Below are 14,183 nucleotides of genomic sequence, written 5' to 3'. Positions count from 1 at the left end.
ATTATAGTCTTTGGCTTAAAATCTAATTGATCTGATAGAAGGATTGCCACCCCAGCTTTCTTCTGATGTCCATTAGCATGGTAACTTGTTTTCCACCCCCTCACTTTAAATCTGGAGGTGTCTTCACGTCTAAAATGAGTTTCTTGAAGGCAACATATTGATGGGTTTTGTTTTTTTATCCATTCTGATACCCTGTGTCTTTTGATTGGGGCATTTAGCCCATTAACATTCAGGGTAACTATTGAGAGATATGAATTTAGTGCCATTGTATTTCCTGTAAGGTGACTGTTACTGTATATTGTCTTTGTTCCTTTCTGGTCTACTACTTTTAGGCTCTCTCTTTGCTTAGAGGACCCCTTTCAATATTTCCTGTAGAGCTGGTTTGGTGTTTGCAAATTCGTTCAGTTTTTGTTTGTCCTGGAAGCTTTTTATCTCTCCTTCTATTTTCAATGATAGCCTAGCTGGATAGATTATTCTTGGCTGTATGTTTTTCTCATTTAGTGCTCTGAGTATATCATGCCAGTTCTTTCTGGCCTGCCAGGTCTCTGTGGATAAGTCTGCTGCCAATCTAATATTTTTACCATTGTATGTTACAGACTTCATTTCCCGGGCTCCTTTCAGGATTTTCTCTTTGTCACTAAGACTTGTAAATTTTACTATTAGGTGACGGGGTGTGGACCTATTCTTGTTGACTTTGAGGGAGGTTCTCTGCACCTCCTGGATTTTGATGCTTGTTCCCTTTGCCATATTAGGAAAATTCTCTCCAATAATTCTCTCCAACATACCTTCTGCTCCCCTCTCTCTTTCTTCTTCTTCTGGAATCCCAATTATTCTAATGTTGTTTCATTTTATGGTGTCACTTATCTCTCGAATTCTCCCCTCGTGGTCCAGTAGCTGTTTGTCCCTCTTTTGCTCAGTTCTTTATTCTCTGTCATTTGGTCTTCTATATCACTAATTCTTTCTTCTGCCTCATTGATCCTAGCAGTAAGAGCCTCCATTTTTGATTGCACCTCATTAATAGCTTTTTTGATTTCAACTTGGCTAGATTTTAGTTCTTTAATTTCTCCAGAAAGCGCTCTTATATCTCCAGAGAGGGTGTCTCTAATATCTTCCATGCCTTTTTTGAGCCTGGCTAGAACTTTGAGAATCGTCATTCTGAACTCTAGATCTGACATATTACCAATGTCTGCATTGATTAGGTCCCTAGCCTTCAGTACTGCCTCTTGTTCTTTTGTTTGTGGTGATTTTTTCCGCCTTGTCATTTTGTCCAGATAAGAGGATATGAAGGATCAAATAAAATACTAAAAGGGTGTCAAAGACCCCAGAAAAATGCGCTGTAACCAAATCAGAAGAGACCCCAAATTGTGGGGGAGAGAAAGGGGATAAAAAGAGGTTCAGAAAAAAAAAGAAAAAAATTTAAAAAATAAAACAAAGAAAAAAAATATATTTTAGATAAACTAGTAAAAAAAAGTTAAAAAAGGGTAAAAGTTTTTAAAAATTTAGCAGAAGAATAAAAAAGAAAGAAAAAAATTGAAAAAAAAATTGAATTAACCGCAAAACTAAAGAATCATGGGGTTCTGTGCTCCGTGCGTTGCTTTCTCCTCCTCTGGAATTCCGCTGCTGTCTTAGGTATTGAACCTGCTTTCCTTGATAGATGAACTTCGTCCTGGCTGGATATTTTGTTGATCTTCTGGGGGAGGGGCCTGTTGTAGTGACTCTCAAGTGTCTTTGCCCGGGGCGGAATTGCATCGCCCTTACTGGGGGCCAGACTAAGTAATCCACTCGGGTTCACTTTTGGAAGCTTCTGTTCCCTGAATGCTTTCCAGGGGCCAGACTAAGTAATCCACTCGGGTTCACTTTTGGTAGCTTCTGTTCCCTGAACGCTTTCCGTAGAGTTCCGGAGGACGGGAATGAAAATGGCGGCCTCCTAGTCTCTGGCCCGCAGGAGCCGAGAGCCCGGGTCCCCATTCCTCAGTGCGCCCCCAGAGGACAGCACCCAATCACTCTCGTATCCCCAGCCTCCAGCCACGCTCGGAGCTCACCCAGCCTGCGACCGGTTCAAGGTAACCCCGAGCTGAGAGTTCAGTCCTTGGCTCTGTCTCTGTAGCCGGCTTCTCTGTTCTAACACCTGCAAGCTCTGTGACACCCCCGATCCTTCTGTGACCCTGCGGAACCTGGGGCCACGCTGACCCTGCGTGGGCTTCACCCTGGTTTAGCCTCCAGAGCAATGTCCCTCAGTGGAACAGACTTTTTTTTTTTTTTTTTAAAGATTTTATTTATTTGACAGAGAGAGAGATCACAAGCAGACAGAGAGGCAGAGCAGAGAGAGAGGGGAAGCAGGCCCCCTGCTGAGCAGAGAGCCCGATGCGGGACTCGATCCCAGGATCCCGGGATCATGACCTGAGCCGAAGGCAGAGGCTTAACCCACTGAGCCACCCAGGCGCCCTGGAACAGACTTTTAAAGTCCTGATTTTGTGCTTCGTTGCTCCGCTGCTTGTGGGGAGAAGGCCCCTCCCCTCGTGGTCTATCTTCCCGTCGTTTTAGATTCACTTCTCCACCAGTCCTACCTTTCAGAAAGTGGTTGATTTTCTGTTTCTAGAATTGCTGTTCTTCTCTCTTCGATCTCCCGTTGGAGTTGTAGGTGTTTGCAATGTTTAGAGAAGGTATCGAGCGGATCTCCTGCTGCCTGATGGAGTCTCAGCCTGCTACTTCTCCACCATCTTGACTCCTCCCTCTCTTTTGTCCACTCCTAAGGGAAACTCATAGAGCACTGTTATCCTACTCAGCCTCAGAGATGAACACAGTTCCTAACCCAAAATGGGTGTTCTGAATTTAATTAAATTGGATTTTAAGAATAAAACAGACATCCCTAAATCCTAGAGAGAGCAGAACAAGACTTGTAGGATCAAACGTAAAAACATGGACCAACTAGAAAAGCCAACATGATAGTGTTTAAAAAAACAAAACAAAACAAAACTCTGAAAACATTGTAGTAGGCAATTACAAAAAATAAAAAACTGAAACAACCACAATTTGTTCAACACAATGGAATATTTTAGTAGTTAAAACATAATGTTAACCTTTCTTGGGAGAACTATTTATATATACACATAAATCCGTTATGCATTCTGAAGAAAAAATTGGAAAAAATTGACTTAAATATCTATATAGATGTCTCCTGCTGCTGTTGAAAGCATGACCATTTTGAGATTGCATGGAGTAAACCCTCAGGGGTTACTCAATAATCTTCATGTGAACGATTACATTTTGGATTATAGGGAATAGGGACAAATTACCTCCTCTTAGAATAGAGCAATGGTATAGTAACTTGTAAATGGATTTAAGTAGCAATGGCACAGCACTGAAGACTTACATAAAAGTTTCAAGTATGGGGGGGCGCCTGGGTGGCTCAGTGGTTTAAGCCGCTGCCTTCGACTCAGGTCATGATCTCAGGGTCCTGGAATCGACTCCCACATCCCACATCGGGCTCTCTGCTCAGCAGGGAGCCTGCTTCCCTCTCACTCTCTCTGACTACCTCTCTGCCTACTTATGATCTCTCTCTGTCAAATAAATAAATAAAATCTTTAAAAAAAAAGTTTCAAGTATGGGTCAGTATTTTTTCATTGCCTCTTAAATTCTACTGAGTCTTACTTTTGTTATTCTTAACCAGAAATATCAGTATTCAAAGCATAGACCATACATTTCCAAAATTTAACATTAATTAAGCTGAAGACTTTTTTTTTTTTCACTGACAGGCTTGAACTTTTTGGATAACCATGAAATTAAATTTCATGAATAGAAAGCAGAGTGCAATTATTTCCTTTTTGGAGAATTAATGAATTTTGTAAATTTCCTTTTAAAGTTTTTATGAATAATAAACTGTCCACATACCCACCTTTTACTAAAGTGTAAGAACTCTGAGGTCAGAACTGTGTTTTATTTTTGTCTAATAGATACATACATATTATAGTAATAAGTAATCTCCAAAAAAGTCAATATAGAATACAAGAAGGGCTATTCATCTAGTACTCCTTAATCGGAAACAAAATTCTCATGAATAGAAATAAATATAAGTTTAGGCTCTGCATATACTAGTACTATTTTAACAAAATTAAACACAAATTTTGGTAAGAAAAGTGAAAGTTACATTTATTTGGTCACTTAATGAATTAAAAATTTTACACATCTACTATTTGTTCTTAAAGTCATGGTGAATATGTCAAAAGAAAAAAAAAGTTTTTTTTTTTAAAAGATTTTATTTATTTATTGGACAGAGAGAGATCACAAGTAGGCAGAGAGGCAGGCAGAGAGAGTGAGAGGGAAGCAGGCTCCCTGCCGAGCAGAGAGCCCGATGCGGGACTCGATTCCAGGATCCTGAGATCATGACCCGAGCCGAAGGCAGCGGCTTAAACCACTGAGCCACCCAGGCACCCCAGAAAAAAAAAGTTTTTATCCTTTAAAAGAATTGAATCTATATAAGGACGTCAGAGGATATATAAATCTTGGAGGTGAAAACAAATGAAAATAAAATGAAGTGTCAGAATGTGTGATGCAGAGCAGTAGGAAACACTAGTATTTCCTTTGTATCTTAAATGCCATTTATGACACAGATCAGAAAGCCAGATGTAGTGATATTTTCTAAAATATCAAGGTGATCTATGTGCTTTTTATGACCACACATAGTCTGGTTTCTGAATGATTTATGGTCTTCTCAAACCAATGAAGAAGTTAATAATAACAGTATTTCTTTGAAGAATGTTTTCATTTCTTATATTGACATTTAAGTGACTCATATAAGTATAACCAGGTAAAATTGCATAGTTAACATGTAACACATTTCAAAAAAAAGTTAGTGTAATTAAAAATAGAACCTGTATTATCAAAATACCTAGGTCTTTCCTCAACTTCCCTAGGAGCTAGAAAATTACCCCTATAAGTTTTCTAGACTCCAAAATTCTGAGTCTAGAAATTTAATTTGGTCTAACTCACATTATGAAGATGTGCCCAGTGTGATAGCATTTTTTAATGACAAAAAATGTACAGCATACATAAAATATTGGGAAGGTTAGAATTTCTGTAGACAAATAATAGTTTTAATGGTTCTTTGTCCCTCATCCTGTACTACACAACTTCTTTTCTGCTGTAGAAATCAACCAAATTCTCCATGAATTACAAAAATAACATTTATTTTTAATTCATGTTATGTGAAGTCAGCTGGATGATTGTAGCTCAGATAGTTTGTTCCATTTTTTTTTAATTTGACCGGTTTAGAGAAAATATGAAATGGGATGTATATATGAAAATATTCCCTAAGAACTATATTAATGCATGTATATTAGGAATGAATTTTATAAACATGCTTCCTTTTATGTTCTCTTTGCCCAAGACAGCACTGTAAGTAGCAAAATGTTATTCATTGCCCTTCTCAAACTAATCTGTTATGATTCTATAAAGAAACAGTCACAAATTTCCATGCTGATTGTTCTAGAAAATCTGTGTTTTAGTTCTTTTTCTTTTTAAATTTTATTTATTTGATAGATCACAAGTAGTTGGGGGGGAGGGGGAACAGGCTCCCTGGGAGCCCAATGCAGGCCTAGATCCCAGGATCCTGAGATCATGACCTGAGCTGAAGGCAGAGGCTTAACTCACTGAGCCACCCAGATGTCCCTGTGTTTTATTTCTTCCAGTGAGTCCCTGATTGCCAACAGTTCGACTCCTCATTGAATTCAACTTCTTATAGTCATTAACAAGATGAACTTAGTAACATACCACTTGTAGTATTAACATTCTGTCTCAAACTTGTTCTCCCAAAGCAACTTCACTAAGTGTATTTTCTATCTCCTGCTTTAGCCAAGCTAACAATTTTAACTTCACCAGAACAAACTATGGACCACTACTTTTTTAGTTTTCTTTTCTTTTTTTTTTTTTTTTTTATTTCTTTGACAGAGAGAAATCACAACTAGGCAGAGAGGCACGCAGAGAGAGAGGAGGAAGCAGGCTCCCCGCCAAGCAGAGAGCCCGATGTGGGGCTCGATCCCAGGACCCTGGGACCATGACCCGAGCTGAAGGCAGAGGCTTTAACCCACTGAGCCACCCAGGTGCCCCTTTAGTTTTCTTTAACAGCAAAATTTTATAAGCCTCTAGTCAGGTTACCAAAGAAAAAAAATTACAAGAGAAGACACAAATTACAAATATCAGAAGTTGGAAAGTGCCTATCACTACTGATCCCATGAACACTGCAACATTAGTAAATAAATATTCACAACTCTATGCCCACAAATTTGATAACTTGATGAAATAGAACATTCCTTCAAAGTCATCATCTAAAGAAACTCCCACAAGAAGATGTATAATCTGAATAGATCTCTATTAAAACAAGCAATTCAGTGATTAACAACCTTCCTAAAATGAAATTACCTGTTGCAGGTGGTTTCACTAGTGAATTCTGATGAACATTTCAATGATAATGATACCAGTTCTCTACAATCTACCCCAAAAATAACTAGTAAGCCCCTCCTAAGTCATTCTGTGCAAGGTCAGTATTATTCCAATAACAAAACTGGATGGCAACATGAAAAAAAAAAGAACTATAAACCAAGATGTTTCACGAAAACAGATATAAAAACCTACAACAAGGGGCACCTGGGTGGCTCAGTTGGTTAAGCCTCTGCCTTCGGCTCAGGTCATGATCTCAGGGTCCTGGGATCAAGCCCCACATCGGGCTCTCTGCTCAGCAGGGAGCCTGCTTCCTCCTCTCTCTCTGCCTGCCTCTCTGACTACTTGTGATCTCTCTCTCTCTGTCAAATAAGTAAATATTAAAAAAAAAAAACCCTACAACAAACTATTAGTAAATAAAACTCAACCCTGTATGAAAACCACTATACACCATGAACAAGTGGAATGGATTCTAGGTGTATAAGGGTGAATCAACATTTTAAACTTAATTATTATAATCCATCACAACATGTTAGCCATGAAAAATTGTATTGATATAGAAGATTTTTTGAAAAATCCAATACCATTAATGATTAAAAAAACAAAAAACCTCAATGAGACATAGAGGAGAAAGTAATTAAATTGATTTAAATTAAAACTAATGTCCTATTTAGTGGTGAGAAACCAGATACTTTCCCCCCTAAGATCACCAACAAGGTAAGGCTATCTCCTTTAACTAACTTTACTAAGTGTTGTGCTGGAAGTCCTTGCTAACACGGTAAGAAAAAAAAAAGTACATAAAAGGAACACAGTTGAGAAGAAAAAATAAAGGGCAAATGAAAGCACAAGAGAAGCTGCTCAGTATCTTAGGGCATCAGGGAATCGCAAATTAAAACAACAAGATACCACTGCACATCTAGAATGATTAAAACCCAAAACACTGACAACACCAAAATACTGATGAGAATGTGCAGCGATAGAAACTCTCAGTCATTGCTTGTACGAAAGAGAATGGTCTGACTGCTTACATGTAGAACACAGTTTGGAAGTTTTTTACGAACTTCGTCACAGTCTTATCACATGATCCATCAGTTGCTCTTCTAAATATCTACTCACATGAGTTGAAAACTTATGTTCACACAAAAAGCTGCACATAAAGGTTCTATCACTTCCTTCGTAATTGTAAAATATGGGAAACAACCAGAATGTCATACAATAGGTGAACAGATAAATTGGTACATCCTAACAACAGGAAATTATTTAGCAATAAAAAGAAACAAACTATCAAATTTTGAAAAATGGGGAGAAACCCTAAATGTTTATTACGGAGAAGACTGTCCACAGAGACTATACACAGTATCCTTCCAAATATATGGAGATAGTAAAAAGATCAGTGGTTGCTGGGGATTAGGGGTAAGAGTGAAAGATAAGTAGATAAAGCACAGGAAATTACAGGGCAGTGAAAATATTCTGTAGCACATTGTATGAAATATATACATGATACTATGCATTTATTGAAACTTTCAGAATATACAACATGAAAAGTGAACTCTAACATAAACTATGTACCTCAGGAAATGATAGTATATTAGTAATGATTCAATTTTAACAAAGGGATCACACTAATGCAACAAATTACTAACATGGGAAACTAAGGGAAGCTATATGTGGAGGAAAAGGATATATGTCAAATTCGTAGTTTCTGCTTCATTTTTCTATAACCCAAAACTAGTCTAAAATATAATCTATTAATTAAAAAAAACCCTCATTTCCAGTCCCAGTTCCACATTTAAAGAACCTGGAAATCCTTGCTAAGTTATAAGAAATAAAATCACTAAACAGACTGAACAATCAGTAACTCTTCATGGCTCTCTAAGAGAAGACAGGAGACAGGGCAAACAAATCACCTGCCCCCAACACTGGAGAGAAAAACATAGGAAGACTCGGGAGCTACGACTTACCTCAGTAGAGACTCCAGCAGAAATCATCACTGAAGGAGAACTAGGGTAGGGACACCCCAAGTGTAGTCGCTCAGTTCCTAGAGGCTGAACACAAACAACTATGAGAGTTAAAAACTCCTGGGGAGAAGAATCATTAAATGGCCCCCACCAGATATACCTCCACGAGCTTGAACAGGTTTCCTCAATAAGTAATGGAGAAAACTTCCCCCACTTGTGTTTTGGGCAGGGGCTGGGGAAAATTTGAAGTGGGTAAATGTAGATATTATTGAGGATGAAATGCTCAGTATTTTGGAAGTTATTACACTATTCCTTCTACTTTACTGAATGTTTCAAATTTTCCACAGTAATAAAAACAATGATAGAAAGCAAAAAAAAAAAAAAAAAAAAAGAAAAGAAAAAGAACTAACCAGAGCAAACTGCTTTCCCCTTAACAAAGCCTGCCCTCAAGGGAAACTAACCAGCATCTAACCTGCTGGGGGTGTTAGGAGATCCAGCTCACCTGCTGAAGGAAAAATAACCAAGTCCAGCCAGTCGAATTTTCTGTGAGGAAGAAGGGAAATAGCCAAGTATAGACCATTCTAGCCATCCTGCACTACCTAAAGGAAAGGAAAAGAGCAAACAAAACAAAACTGAGAAACGCTTTTGAAGTTCATAGTTCAGAAGAGACATCCATTAACTAAAAGACTCACTAAAATATCATGAGGCTTAATCATAACAGTATAGAATGCTTCCCCTCTCCTCATACCTCATACTACAACACCAACGGGCTATTGATTTTTTATTTTTTAAAAGATTTTATTTATTTGACACAGAGAATACAAGCAGGCAGAGCAGCAAGCAGAGGGAGAGGGAGAAGCAGGCTTCTCACAGAGCAGGAAGCCCCAAGAGGGGCTCAATCCCAGGACCCTGGCATCATGACCTGAGCCGAAGGCAGCTGCTCAACCAACTGAGCCACCCAGGTGCCCTGCAAAAGTCTATTTATAGCTGGTCCCTTTATATCATGCCTGGCTATCAGGAAGAAACAAAGCATACCAAAAGGGCAAAGAACACATTTTGAAAGACAGAGCAAGCATTGGAAACAGGCATGGTAATGATATTGGAATTATCAGGAATTTAAAACAACTGTAACTAATATTCTAAGGGTCATAATGGATGGAGCAGATAGCATGCAAGAATACATGGGCCACATGAGCAGAGAAATGGAAATCCTAAGAACCCAAGAAGAAATGTTAGAGACAGAACACACTGTGATAGAAATGAAGAACACCTTTGATGGGCTTGTTAGTAGACTGGACACAGCTGAGGAAAAAAACTCTGCCCTTGATAATATCTCAATAGGAGCCTCCAAACCTGGGGGGAGAGGAAACACCTCAAAACAGACAAAATGCAATCAGTAACAATAGCATCAATGTAGCTCAGGATTGCCCACTAGTAAATTCTCTAACTTCCACAAATTCGATGAAAAAGTTGTCCTCAACATACACACTGAAAAGGAAAGCTATTTGATTTGATAAATCACAAAAAAGAAAAAAAAAAAAAGAAAACAGGAACTTTTGGCCCATGGTGCATATTTACTACATAATAACTTCATATTTTCAGTGGCACTAAAATTCTAGACAACCATAAAAAAATATATTATATATACATATTTTATATATATATGTATATATATACACACACACGCACACACACATATATGCGCGCGTGTGTGTGTGTGTGTGTTGGGGTTTTTTTGTTTGTTTTTTTTTAAAAGATTTTATTTATTTATTGGACACACAGAGACAGCAAGAGAAGGAATACAAGCCAAGGGAGTGGGAGAGGAAGAAGCAGGCCTGCTGAGCAGAGGGCTCAACACAGGGCTCTATCCCACGACCCTGGGATCATGATCTGAGCAGAAGACAGCTACTTAATCAACTGAGCTACCCGGGTACCCCTGTGTGTGGTTTTCTGCTGGTAGATAAAACATTCTAATTTACTGGTTATGTTCAAAGGATGGGAAAATAACTGAAGAGTTTGGAATTGGGAAGAGATATTTATAGTTTAAATTGAAAAATAAAAAAAATTGAAAAATAAGTATAAAAAATTTTCATAGAAAAATATAAAATATAGGCATATTAAAATCATCTATTTAAAAGAAGAGACTATTAGAATGGAATGAAAGAGAAAATCTGTCATATACAGAATATAATAAATGTATTTAAGGCAAAGTATTTTAAAAATTTTAAAATCAAGGGAATATGACCACCAAGCCACCACTACAAGAAATATTGAGGGGGATTCTATAAAAGAAGAAAGAACCCAAGAGTGACATAGGACAGAAATTTACAGAGACAATCTATAGAAACAAAGATTTCACAGGCAACATGATGTCAATTAAAATGTATCTTTCAATGATCACTCTCAATGTGAACAGCCTAAACACTCCCATAAACAGCACAGGGTTGCAGACTGGATAAAATGACAGGACCCATCCATATGTTGTCTACAAGAGGCTCATTTGGAACCTAAGTTTACATCCAGACTGAAAGTGAAGAGATGGAGAAGCATCTCTCATGCCAATGGGCCTCAAAAGAAAGCTGGGGTAGCGATTCTCATATCAGATAAATTAGATTTTTTTTTTATCATGAAAAAACTGTATTTAGATTTAGCCAGCTGGACTCAGTTTAGATGATCCCAATTTTGTTGGCAACATCCAAAGCATCATAGTCAGGGGCCTGTCGAACGTATGCCTTCTTCTCTCCATCAGGACTGATTAAGGTGTTGACCTTGGCTACATCAATGTCATAGAGCTTCTTCACAGCCTGTTTGATCTGGTGCTTGTTGGCCTTGACATCCACAATGAACACAAGTGTGTTGTTGTCTTCTATTTTCTTCATGGCTGACTCAGTAGTCAGGGGGAACTTGATAATGGCATAGTGATCAAGCTTGTTTCTCCTGGGGGCGCTCTTTCGAGGGTATTTGGGCTGCCTTCGGAGACGCAGAGTCTTGGGTCGTCGGAACGTAGGTGATGTGCGGATCTTCTTTTTTTTTTGTGACTGTGGATGCCTTTCAGCACCGCTTTCTTGGCCTTCAAAGCCTTTGCTTTGGCTTCGGCTTTGGGAGGGGCAGGGGCTTCCTTCTTAGCTTTTGGCGCCATCTTCGTAAAAGCCAGATAAATTAGATTTTAAACTAAAGACTATAGTCAGAGATAAAGAAGGACACTACATCATTCCTAAAGTGTCTACCCCCCAAGAAGATCTAACAATTGTAAATATTTATGCCCCCAATATAGGAGCAGCCACATACATAAGACAACTGTTAATCAAGATAAAGAGTCATATTGATATGAATACATTAATAGTAGAAAATTAAAGGAATGTAAAAGTATTTATTAACCAAATGAAAGGTGAATGGGAGAGACAATTATATAATACAAAATAGAATTAAGACATAAATCTTGACATTCAGTACTGCTTAATATTAACTGCAAAGAGAGGTTTGAGCAAATTATATGTTATGTAAATTATATCTCAATAAAACTGTTTTATAAAAGGTTTCTTTTTGGCATGACCATTACAGGTAACAAAGAAGAGCATTGCTTGACATCCAAGCACAGGCTGGCAATTGAAAGCCTCCATTAATGTATCACACCATTTCCGTTTCTTCTCCCCATTCTTTTTTTCCTCTTTTTAAAGATTTTATATATTTATTTTAGAAAGAGAGAGCACACGAGTGGGGAGAGTAGCAGGGGGAGATGGGGAGAGAGAATCCCAAACAGACTCCAAGCTGAGTATGGAGGGTGAATCGGGGCTCCATGTCAAGACTCTGAGATCATGACCAGAGCAAAAATCAAGAGTCACACGCTTAACCCACTGGGCCACCAGGATGCCTCCCACTCCATTCTTCTTAAGCATCATGGGACTTCTGTTTCTCCAACTTAGGTTAAATGGGGAAGGATTTATGGTGCCTTTGAAGGAGGCAGCCAGCTGAGCTGGGATTCATTACCATTGTGATCTGGTGATTATGTATCAAGAGTATTTAAGAACAACTGTGCCAGTTTCATTCTGATTTTCATCCTGTTCTTTATCCACCACCTGAAGAGTTGACTCACCTAAACCAATTTTTTCCCATTTTTCTCATTATCATTTTAATGCTTCTGTTAGCCTTCTTTGTTCTTTAGAATGGCTTCTTATTACTAAGGCAATACATGGCAGATATGGTAGCAAGAGGTTGTTTCCTATGTGGTTTATTGCCCTCTGAACATGAGGTTGAAATAAGGTGGCTCAGGCAGAAGGAACTGCCTGTATCACAAGGCATATGGTTGTTTGGACCAGAGGCACATCATTTTGGCTGGGTAATTGCTTGTCGTCATAAAACCAATCTCACCTTGCTTGTACATGTAACATTTTTAAGGGCTTCAGGGGATATTTCATTATTTAAAGAAGGCAAGACAATCAAGTGGTAAAATTTTCAGCATAAACTTGCTCAATTCATGACTTCATTCATTCCAAATTAGTCAATTCAATTACATCTAAGTTCTGGAGAATTTTCTGTGTGTTGAATTCTGCTGGGACTCAGCCTGACTAGTCCATTCTGTTCAATTATGTCTACCATGAAATTGTAAATCTCCCGATTATTTAACTAACAAATCTGAGAGAATGAAGAATTATCAGGGACTTGCTAATATTTTCAAACAAAGTGTCACACTCCTTTGAACTATATTCACAGGCTCCTGCGGTCCCCTCTCTCCTGTGTCATATGCCTGGGAGTCTGGCTAGTGACTAATGACCATAGCTGAACAAAATCATAATTGACTACAGTATTTCTCCAATTCCCAACAGAACCTTCCTTGTACAATAACACTTTTCAATTGTCTGTTTTACCTACTATGACTGACTCTTTTCTTATGTTTTCAGCAATTCTATTTCCACTAAAAATCAACTAAGTACTAACCCAGTTATAGTCCTTCTCAATCTCCTCTCAATTGTCCTTTCCTTATGAATTTATTTTGCCAGCTCAATAGGAGTCAAAACTTTTCACTCATAAATAATAAGTAAGCAAACCAACCAACCTCTATCACAGAAATTTTGCTGCTTTGTACTGAAAGTGGGTCAGCAACTGTCCTGGCATTGAAACCTGAGCTCTTTCTTCCCTTATCCTTGCCTAATCACAAAGTACCCTTGCCATATTGAGTTGTAGGTCTGAAAGTCAATCCTTCCACTTCAAGATGCCAGCCTGTAAGATCTACAGTGATTAAACAGCAGCAGTGGTCTTGGGTTCTGATTGATAATCAAACTCATAAAGCACAATAGCCTTCACAAAGCACCAAGTTCATTAGCTTTCATGAAGGTTAAAGATCAGGGAACAACATGCACAGTGGCTGAAGAACAGTTGTCTCTTGACTCTCAGAACCAGCTTCTGAATATTCCCTAAATTCCATATTAAGATTATGATTGAGAGTTGATACCAGATTTTTAAAAGGTATTTATTATTAATTAATTTACTTACTTATTTACTTATTTATGTGTGCAAGAGAGAGAGAGAGAGTGTGTGAGCAAGTGCGCAAGCCAGAGAAAAGGGAGAGGAAAAGGGAGAGGCAGACCCCCTGCTCTGGAGGGAGCTTAACTCAGGGCTCCATCCCAGGACCCTGGGGTCATGACCTGAGTGGAAGGCAGCTGCTTAACCGACTGAACCACCCAGGCACCCCTGATATTGGATTAAGTAACATGGAGGCTGACTGGTTACTTTGACAAAAAAGTTATAGTATTATCATGGTGTGAAAACCTGATTAAAGAGGCTTAATGAGAA

The 14,183-nt window shown here is 38.4% G+C and overlaps 1 pseudogene; it reads right to left on the bottom strand.

Annotated features, from left to right (window-relative positions):
* Window positions 1–11,059: 11,059 nt before the first annotated feature.
* On the bottom strand, window positions 11,060–11,532 carry LOC123947262 (annotated as a pseudogene).
* Window positions 11,533–14,183: the final 2,651 nt, after the last annotated feature.

The sequence above is a fragment of the Meles meles genome, chromosome 7 (assembly GCF_922984935.1).
Source record: "Meles meles chromosome 7, mMelMel3.1 paternal haplotype, whole genome shotgun sequence".
In the NCBI taxonomy this organism is placed as follows: domain Eukaryota; kingdom Metazoa; phylum Chordata; class Mammalia; order Carnivora; family Mustelidae; genus Meles; species Meles meles.
Note: the sequence above shows the minus strand (reverse complement) of the source record. Positions and strands in the feature narration are given on the sequence as shown.